Source organism: Bacillus rossius, chromosome 10 (assembly GCF_032445375.1).
Source record: "Bacillus rossius redtenbacheri isolate Brsri chromosome 10, Brsri_v3, whole genome shotgun sequence".
NCBI classification, from domain to species: domain Eukaryota; kingdom Metazoa; phylum Arthropoda; class Insecta; order Phasmatodea; family Bacillidae; genus Bacillus; species Bacillus rossius.
The window spans coordinates 33,130,207-33,139,571 of record NC_086337.1 but is presented as its reverse complement, the minus strand read 5'-3'; positions in this window follow the sequence as shown (position 1 = coordinate 33,139,571).

Here is a 9,365-nt window from a genome sequence, read left to right as displayed (position 1 = left end):
GAATGTTGGCGCGAAAGTTGAAGGCTCCCCGTGCGTGGGCTGCCGGCCCGGGCGAGTGCTGGATGGCGACTGACTAACCTCCCTGGCCGCCGGGGCCAGGGAGGGGGGAAATTCCGCGGGAAAACTGCGGAGCGCGGGAAGATGACATCGGCCAGCGTTGTGAATTATAACCCTTTATAAACTGATTATTACATTAACATTGATTATTGATGGTTTTAGATTTATTAGTTTCTGTTTATATTCTCGAATGCATGAAAAACAATACCCTTGCGCAGTGCCACACCCGGCCGGGCGCTTTGCACACGTAGGAGGCCGTGACTGACGTCACGCCGTTCGGGGCACTGCACTACGTTGCGCGCGCGGGCGCGTTCGGGGCGCGGCACTTATCAGGTGTTGAGGACACATAACGGCCTGTGCTCTCAGAGGGAGCACTGACGGCGGCGTCAAATGCCCCCCCCTCGACGAGGCCGTTCTGTGCCTCAACACCTTACACACACACTTAAAGATACGCCGGCACACTGACCTGGTAGACCCGTAGCGGCTGTCCATGGGGCGGCGTCAGGTACCTGTGAGTCAGCGTCAGCTGCGGCCGAGGTGGGCAGCGGCGGCGTGGCGGCGCCTTCGGCGGCAGGCGGCGGCACGTTCGAGGTGGCGCCCTCAGCGGCAGGCGGCGGCGTGCCCAAAGTGGCGCGCGTGGTGGCGCCCTCAGCGGCAGGCGGCGGCGCACCCAAGATGGCGCACGTGGTGGCGCCCTCAGCGGCAGGCGGCGCCGCGCCCAAGGTGGCGCGCGTGGTGGCGCCCTCAGCAGCAGGCGGCGGCGCGCCCAAGGTGGCGCGCGTGGTGGCGCCCTCAGCGGCAGGCGGCGGCGCGCCCAAGGTGGCGCGCGTGGTGGCGCCCTCAGCGGCAGGCGGCGGCGCGCCCAAGGTGGCGCGCGTGGTTGCGCCCTCAGCGGCAGGCGGCGGCGCGCCCAAGGTGGCGCGCGTGGTGGCGCCCTCAGCGGCAGGCGGCGGCACGCCCAAGGTTGCGCGCGTGGTGGCGCCCTCAGCGGCAGGCGGCGGCGCGCCCAAGGTGGCGCGCGTGGTGGCGCCCTCAGCGGCAGGCGGGGCGCGTCCAAGGTGGCGCGCGTGGTGGCGCCCTCAGCGGCAGGCGGCAGCGCGCCCAAGGTGGCACGCGTGGTGGCGCCCTCCGCGGCAGGCGACGGTATGGCGCCTTCTGCGGCGCGAGTGGGAGCACGGCCGGTTTGCATCGCGCCCACCCCCCGTGAGCCTTCACGGAAGTTGGGGGCGGCGTCGGCGGCGGCGTCGTCGTGGCTGTCATGTCCGCCTCGGTGCCTTGTGGCACGGCGTCGACAACCCGGTGGTCTGCCAGACTAGGTCGAAATGTGGCGCTTTTGAGACGAGCGGCCGTGCCACGTGCTTTCTCGGTGGCTGGGGGCGGCGTCGTCGGTGGTACCGGAGGTGGTGTTCGGGATCCGCAGTAGCGCTGCGTGAGATCCGCCACCTGGTGATCTGGACTAGGTCGCGATGTGGTGGATTCGCGGCGCGCGGCCGCGCCAGGTGCGCTCTCGGTGGCTGGGGGCGGCGTCTTCGGTGGTGCCCGAGGTAGTGTTCGGGATCCGCAGTGGCGCTGCGTGTGATCCGCCACCTGGTGATCTGGACTAGGTCGCGATGTGGTGAATTCGCGACGCGCGGCCGCGCCAGGTGCGCTCTCGGTGGCTGGGGGCGGCGTCGTCGGTGGTGCCGGAGGTGGTGTTCGGGATCCGCAGTGGCGCTGCGTGTGATCCGCCACCTGGTGATCTGGACTAGGTCGCGATGTGGTGAATTCGCGACGCGCGGCCGCGCCAGCCACGCTCTCGGTGGCTGGGGGCGGCGTCGTCGGTGGTGCCGGAGGTGGTGTTCGGGATCCGCAGTGGTGCTGCGTGTGATACGCCACCTGGTGATCCGGCCGGCGGTGTCGCAAAGTGGCCGTTTTGAGGCTTGCGGCCGCGCTAGCTGCGCTCTCAGTGGCTGGGGGCGGCGTCGTCGGTGGTGCCAGAGGTGGTGTTCGGGATCCGCAGTGGCGCTGCGTGTGATCCGCCACCTGGTGATCCGGCCGACGTTGTCGCGAAGTGGCCGTCTTGAGGCTTGCGACCGCGCCAGCTGCGCTCTCAGTGGCTGGGGGCGGAGTCGTCGGTGGTGCCGGAGGTGGTGTTCGGGATCCGCAGTGGTGCTGCGTGTGATCCGCCACCTGGTGATCCGGCCGACGTTGTCGCGAAGTGACCGTCTTGAGGCTTGCGGCCGCGCCAGCTGCGCTCTCAGTGGCTGGGGGCGGCGTTGTCGGTGGTACCGGAGGTGGTGTTCGGGATCCGCAGTGGCGCTGCGTGTGATCCGCCACCTGGTGATCTGGACTAGGTCGCGATGTGGTGGATTCGCGACGCGCGGCCGCGCCAGCTGCGCTCTCGGTGGCTGGGGGCGGCATCGTCGGTGGTGCCTGAGGTGGTGTTCGGGATCCGCAGTGGCGCTGCGTGTAATCCGCCACCTGGTGATCTGCTGGACTAGGTCACGATGTGGTGATTTTGAGGATGCGGCCGCGCCAGCTGCTTCTCCAGTGTCTGGGGGCGGCGTCGTCGGTGGTGCCGGACGTGGTGTTCGGGATCCGCAGTGGTGCTGCATGTGATCCGCCACCTGGTAATCCGGCCGACTGAGTCGCAAAGTGGCCGTTCTGATTGGCCCAATTTCCACCTGGGCGGCAACAGGGGGCGGCGTCAAAATGGCGCCCCACGTTGGGCGCCATTTTGACGCCGTCCCCGTTGCCTGATCTGAATTTACGTATATTTACACTAGTGGGTTAATTTTGAATCTCAAGGGTGGGGTTCCTGGCCTCGTGGCTGCAGGCAGGGATGCGGCGACAAAGGACTCCCCGGGCTGTTATGGCCTCCCAGGACGCCTGATTAATGAAATGCACACGTACTTGTAGTCGTTTTATTGCGTAGCACACTCTACATGTCGCACGATCACGTAACTGGCCGCTTCATCGTCGACCTAAGCTCCGCGCACGATGAACCTGTCCTGGTTTATGCGAAAGTCCGCGGACGTAACGCGAGGTGCGTGAGTGATAGGTCCCGCCAATTACTTAAGAAAACAAAATACACTATAAGGGCGGTAGGTCCCGCGAATTTACTATGGAAACACATTACACTAAATCACTGTGGTACGTCCCGCACTGGAGGATATGCACAGGCGGCTAGTCCGCGTGGTGGCGAGGGCCACGTTAAGCTGGGTACGGACACGTGGGAATCTTGAACGATATCGTACACGTGGCCGTGGCAAGTCTCAGTTGATGACTCGTCCGAATGTTTGTGGTCGCGTTTGGCGCAGGGCCGCCCTGCGTGGGCAAAGAACTATGTCCCGAGGTGGGACGTAATAGCGTGAGGCGCAGGTGCCACTAGGGGTCACTTAATTAATTACGTAGGAAATAGAAAGTCCGTGCATGGACTACACACTTTATTAATAGACCGCACGAGATCGCTAACGGCTGGTTTGGGCCGACCGGGGAGCTGATATAAAAACGATTGGACTATAATTACCTATTGCAGTTACAGAATGTTGGCGCGAAAGTTGAAGGCTCCCCGTGCGTGGGCTGCCGGCCCGGGCGAGTGCTGGATGGCGACTGACTAACCTCCCTGGCCGCCGGGGCCAGGGAGGGGGGAAATTCCGCGGGAAAACTGCGGAGCGCGGGAAGATGACTTCGGCCAGCGTTGTGAATTATAACCCTTTATAAACTGATTATTACATTAACATTGATTATTGATGGTTTTAGATTTATTAGTTTCTGTTTATATTCTCGAATGCATGAAAAACAATACCCTTGCGCAGTGCCACACCCGGCCGGGCGCTTTGCACACGTAGGAGGCCGTGACTGACGTCACGCCGTTCGTGGCACTGCACTACGTTGCGCGCGCGGGCGCGTTCGGGGCGCGGCACTTATCAGGTGTTGAGGACACATAACGGCCTGTGCTCTCAGAGGGAGCACTGACGGCGGCGTCAAATGCCCCCCCCTCGACGAGGCCGTTCTGTGCCTCAACACCTTACACACACACTTAAAGATACGCCGGCACACTGACCTGGTAGACCCGTAGCGGCTGTCCATGGGGCGGCGTCAGGTACCTGTGAGTCAGCGTCAGCTGCGGCCGAGGTGGGCAGCGGCGGCATGGCGGCGCCTTCGGCGGCAGGCGGCGGCGCGCCCAAGGTGGCGCGCGTGGTGGCGCCCTCAGCGGCAGGTGGCGGCGCGCCCAAGTTGGCGTGCGTGGTGGCGCCCTCAGCGGCAGGCGGCGGCATGCCCAAGGTGGCGCGCGTGGTGGCGCCCTCAGCGGCAGGCGGCGGCGCGCCCAAGGTGGCGCGCGTGGTGGCGCCCTCAGCGGCAGGCGGCGGCGCGCCCAAGGTGGCGCGCGTGGTGGCGCCCTCAGCGGCAGGCGGCGGCGCGCCCAAGGTTGCGCGCGTGGTGGCGCCCTCAGCGGCAGCCGGCGGCGCGCCCAAGGTGGTGCGCGTGGTGGCGCCCTCAGCGGCAGGCCGCGGCGGGCCCAAGGTGGCGCGCGTGGTGGCGCCCTCAGCGGCAGGCGGCGGCGCGTCCAAGGTGGTGCGCGTGGTGGCGCCCTCAGCGGCAGGCGGCAGCGCGCCCAAGGTGGCACGCGTGGTGGCGCCCTCCGCGGCAGGCGACGGTATGGCGCCTTCTGCGGCGCGAGTGGGAGCACGGCCGGTTTGCATCGCGCCCACCCCCCGTGAGCCTTCACGGAAGTTGGGGGCGGCGTCGGCGGCGGCAGCGGCGTCGTCGTGGCTGTCATGTCCGCCTCGGTGCCTTGTGGCACGGCGTCGACAACCCGGTGGTCTGCCAGACTAGGTCGAAATGTGGCGCTTTTGTGACGAGCGGCCGCGCCACGTGCTTTCTCGGTGGCTGGGGGCGGCGTCGTCGGTGGTACCGGAGGTGGTGTTCGGGATCCGCAGTGGCGCTGCGTGTGATCCGCCACCTGGTGATTTGGACTAGGTCGCGATGTGGTGGATTCGCGACGCGCGGCCGCGCCAGGTGCGCTCTCGGTGGCTGGGGGCGGCGGCGTCGGTGGTGCCGGAGGTGGTGTTCGGGATCCGCAGTGGCGCTGCGTGTGATCCGCCACCTGGTGATCTGGACTAGGTCGCGATGTGGTGGTTTCGCGACGCGCGGCCGCGCCAGGTGCGCTCTCGGTGGCTGGGGGCGGCGTCGTCGGTGGTGCCGGAGGTGGTGTTCGGGATCCGCAGTGGCGCTGCATGTGATCCGCCACCTGGTGATCTGGACTAGGTCGCGATGTGGTGAATTCGCGACGCGCGGCCGCGCCAGCCGCGCTCTCGGTGGCTGGGGGCGGCGTCGTCGGTGGTGCCGGAGGTGGTGTTCGGGATCCGCAGTGGTGCTGCGTGTGATCCGCCACCTGGTGATCCGGCCGGCGGTGTCGCAAAGTGGCCGTTTTGAGGCTTGCGGCCGCGCTAGCTGCGCTCTCAGTGGCTGGGGGTGGCTGAAATATTATAACAGTAAAGACACAACTAAAACTCGTAATGAACGAATACTACAATAACAAACCCACACAAATCATTTAAAAGTGGTCATCATTCAATTGCAGTCGATTATTTTTAATTAATAGTACTTAGTGATGAGATAAATTCCATGTACTGTATCAAATTACCTACCCGAAATACATATATAATAGGTTCAATAACTGATCTACATATTGGTCACAAGCGTTGGGTCGAAGAAGGGTTAGCTATTTTCTAGCGCATTTAATGTCGTACTTACACATCGCACTACAATATAACTGTATTTAAAATTATATTTCACTCGTTCCATCTTTAAGTATTACCCGCAAAAACTGTAAAATTGCGAAAAACCTACATATTTAGGGAATTTACTAGCAACTTGCATCTTTCTCCCATAAGAACCAATGCTTTTACAGCAATGGTTTGCCCACCATTCTGTCACAACAGCTCTCTGTAGAGGTGGGTCGAAAAGTATCAACCATATACTTTGTCACTGATACGCGCCTGTATCAGGAACGACAAACGAGTACACTTGAAAAGTATCAAGTACTTTAGTATCAGTTCAGAATTCGCCTGGAACTACACCACGGCCAATGTGCGCAGAACCCGATCGCAGATGACGGTCACTTGGGCGGAGCTTGTGAAAGGGGAGGGAGCAGGAACGACGAATAAGGGATAAAGAAGGGAAATAATGTAGGGGAGGAAGCGCAGGGGAAGGCGTTGAAGGAGAGGCGCAAAGCGAAATTGTTACGAGTCGTTTGGTTATTAACCCACATCAAAGTATGCTCAGTGCGCAATGCGTGCACAGTCTCATTTAATAATAAAACTAATGAAATTTTAATATTAAAAAGTACATTAATACAAGATATAATATTTATATTTGTGCACCTAACAGCTATGAAAATGTAAATAAATTCTCAGTTGACACTAATAACAGATATATGTAATCAACATATGGACTTTTTTTTCCGAAAACAATTAGTAACTAGTGTTTTCATACATTAAAATATTACGATTTTATCAAAAATAAAAAATAAAAAAAACATACTTACATTAGTGAGCATACTATATCAATGTTTACGTTTCAAATGTTTCTTCAGATTAGTCGATGATGATTTATAACTCAGTTTTTGTTTACACAAATTACAATTAGTAAACTCATTAATTTCAATGAAAAAATACCACAAAAATGAAGTCTTTTTCCTGCACTTATCCATTCCTTATTTCACTATAAAGATACTAACTACTAAGCATGACATCCCGCAACAATGTACAAGGTGGTAATTAATGCACGGCCAGGACGAACTGCAGTGAATGTTGAACTGATTGATACTGGCTGTATTAGGCGGGCATGAGAGTAACAGAAGTAGAGAATTACCGGGCGTGATTAATAATGTATCAGAGACACCGATACCTTTTTACGCTGGTGATGACGGCACGGAGGATGTGTACCCTGTAACGAGAATGCTGATACATTGTCGCTTCCTGGGACCGCTACTGCTCTGATACAAAAGTATCAGATAATTGTAACTAGGTACATAACTGTATCAGTATCTGGTTGGAACAGATAACGAAAATTGCTGTAACAACCCACCTCTACTACGAGGTAAAACTAGAGGTGGGTCGTAAAGTATCAACCTGATACGTTGTTACTGATACGCGCCTGTATCAGGAACGGCAAACGAGTACACTTGAAAAGTATCAAGTACTTTAGTATCAGTTCAGAATTCGCCTGGATCAACACCACGGCCAATGTGCGCAGAACCCGATCGCAGATGATGGTCACTTGGGCGGAGCTTGTGAAAGGGGAGGGAGCGGCACGACGAATAAGGGATAAAGAAGGGTAAGAATGTAGGGGAGGAAGCGCAGGGGAAGGCGTTGAAGGAGAGGCGCAGAGCGAAATTGTTACGAGTCGTTTTGTTTATTGACCCACAGCAAAGTACGCTCAGTGCGCAGTGCGTGCACCGTCTCGTTCAATAATAAAACAAATGAAATTTTATTATTAAAAAGTACATTAATACAAGATATAATATTTATATTTGTGCACCTAACAGCTATGAAAATGCAAATAAATTCTCAGTTGTCACTAATAACAGATGTAATCAACATATGGACTTTCTTTTTTCGAAAACAATTAGTACTAACTAGTGTTTTCATCATTAAAAGATTACGATTTTATCAAAAAATTAAAAATATTAAAAAACAGATAGGTACATTAGTGAGCATACTATATCAATGTTTACGTTTCAAATGTTTCTTCAGATTAGTCGATGATGATTTATAACTCAGTTTTTGTTTACACAAATTACAATTAGTAAATTTATTAATTTGAATGAAAAAATTCCACACAAATGAAGTCTTTTTCCTGCACTTATCCATTCCTTATTTCACTATAAAGATACAAAGCATGACAGCCCGCAACAATGTACATGGTGGTAATTAATACACGGCCAGGACGAACTGCAGTGAATGTTGAACTAATTGATACTGGCTGTATTAGGCGGGCATGAGAGTAACAGAGGTAGAGAATTACCGGGTGTGATAAATAATGTATCAGAAACACCGATACCTTTTTACGCTGGTGATAACGGCACGGAGGATGTGTAACCTGTTACGAGAATGCTGATACCTTGTCGCTTCCTGGGACCGTTACTGCTCTTACAGATACAGAATAATCAGATACTTGTAACTAGTACATTACTGTATCAGTATCAGGTTGAAACAGATGCCGAAAATTGCTGTAACAACCCACCTCTAGGTGAAGCATTTGCCAAACCGTGCCATGGCAACATTGAAACCCAAAAATTTGCATTGGTGTTTGTGTTTTAATTCGCAATAACATAGATTTGAATCAATTGGAATAAAATTATGTGTATATGCCGTAATAATTAGTAAAAATTAGTCACACTTCAATAAAGATGTTTTAAATGATCCTGTGGTTTATTTATAAAATTTTTTCAACACTTGGGTGTCTTTGTTTTATTTTGAGCTATCCATACAGCTGAATTTTTTATCTTATGTGAAAATGTCGATAGTTTATGTTCTTTAAATACTTTTTTTTATTATTATTTCATTTTAAAAATTGCTAAAATACCACCGAAGACATTTTGATTATTATTATTATTATTCATATAAATGTATTTTGATACACGGTAATAAAGCAGAGGTGCCAACCCCCCCCCCCCAAACACTATGACTCACCCCCCACCACAACCTAATGATGGCCCCCCCCCCCCCACCAAAACCTAATGATGGGCCCCCCCCGCCAATTTTTATGCCATTTTCTCAATGATTTACTCAATTATTTTATAATATTATACTTTTTTAGTATTATATTTTATCACATTTTGCATTAATTAAAACTGATTTTCTTCTAATAATAATAATTTTGGTCATATCAGGTAATATTTCCATCCTGAACCGACAGATGCCAAACTGCTTTTGTTGAGGAAAGTGTGGGGTTGCCAATTTGATTTACAAGATCCCTTTCAATTATGAAAGCACCAGAAACGTATTTTCACATTAGAAGCTATAATAATGTAAATAATATACACATTTTTCTCGTCTTTTAACCACCCCCCTCCCCTGAAATTTTAATGACGCAGTCTGTGTCGTTATCCCCCCTTGTGGGCACACCTGAATAAAGTATGAGTTTAATTGGCTTCTCTGAGCATACATTAATTCAATTTATTTTTATTGATAATGATTGTCACAATAAATGACAGGAGGTCGGCCAGGGTGTTGTAATACGCTTTAAAATAAAAAATGCATCTTTGTAACTGTTTCTGCTAAGTTTTAATCCTTAGGTTTGATTCGTTAAGGATTGAA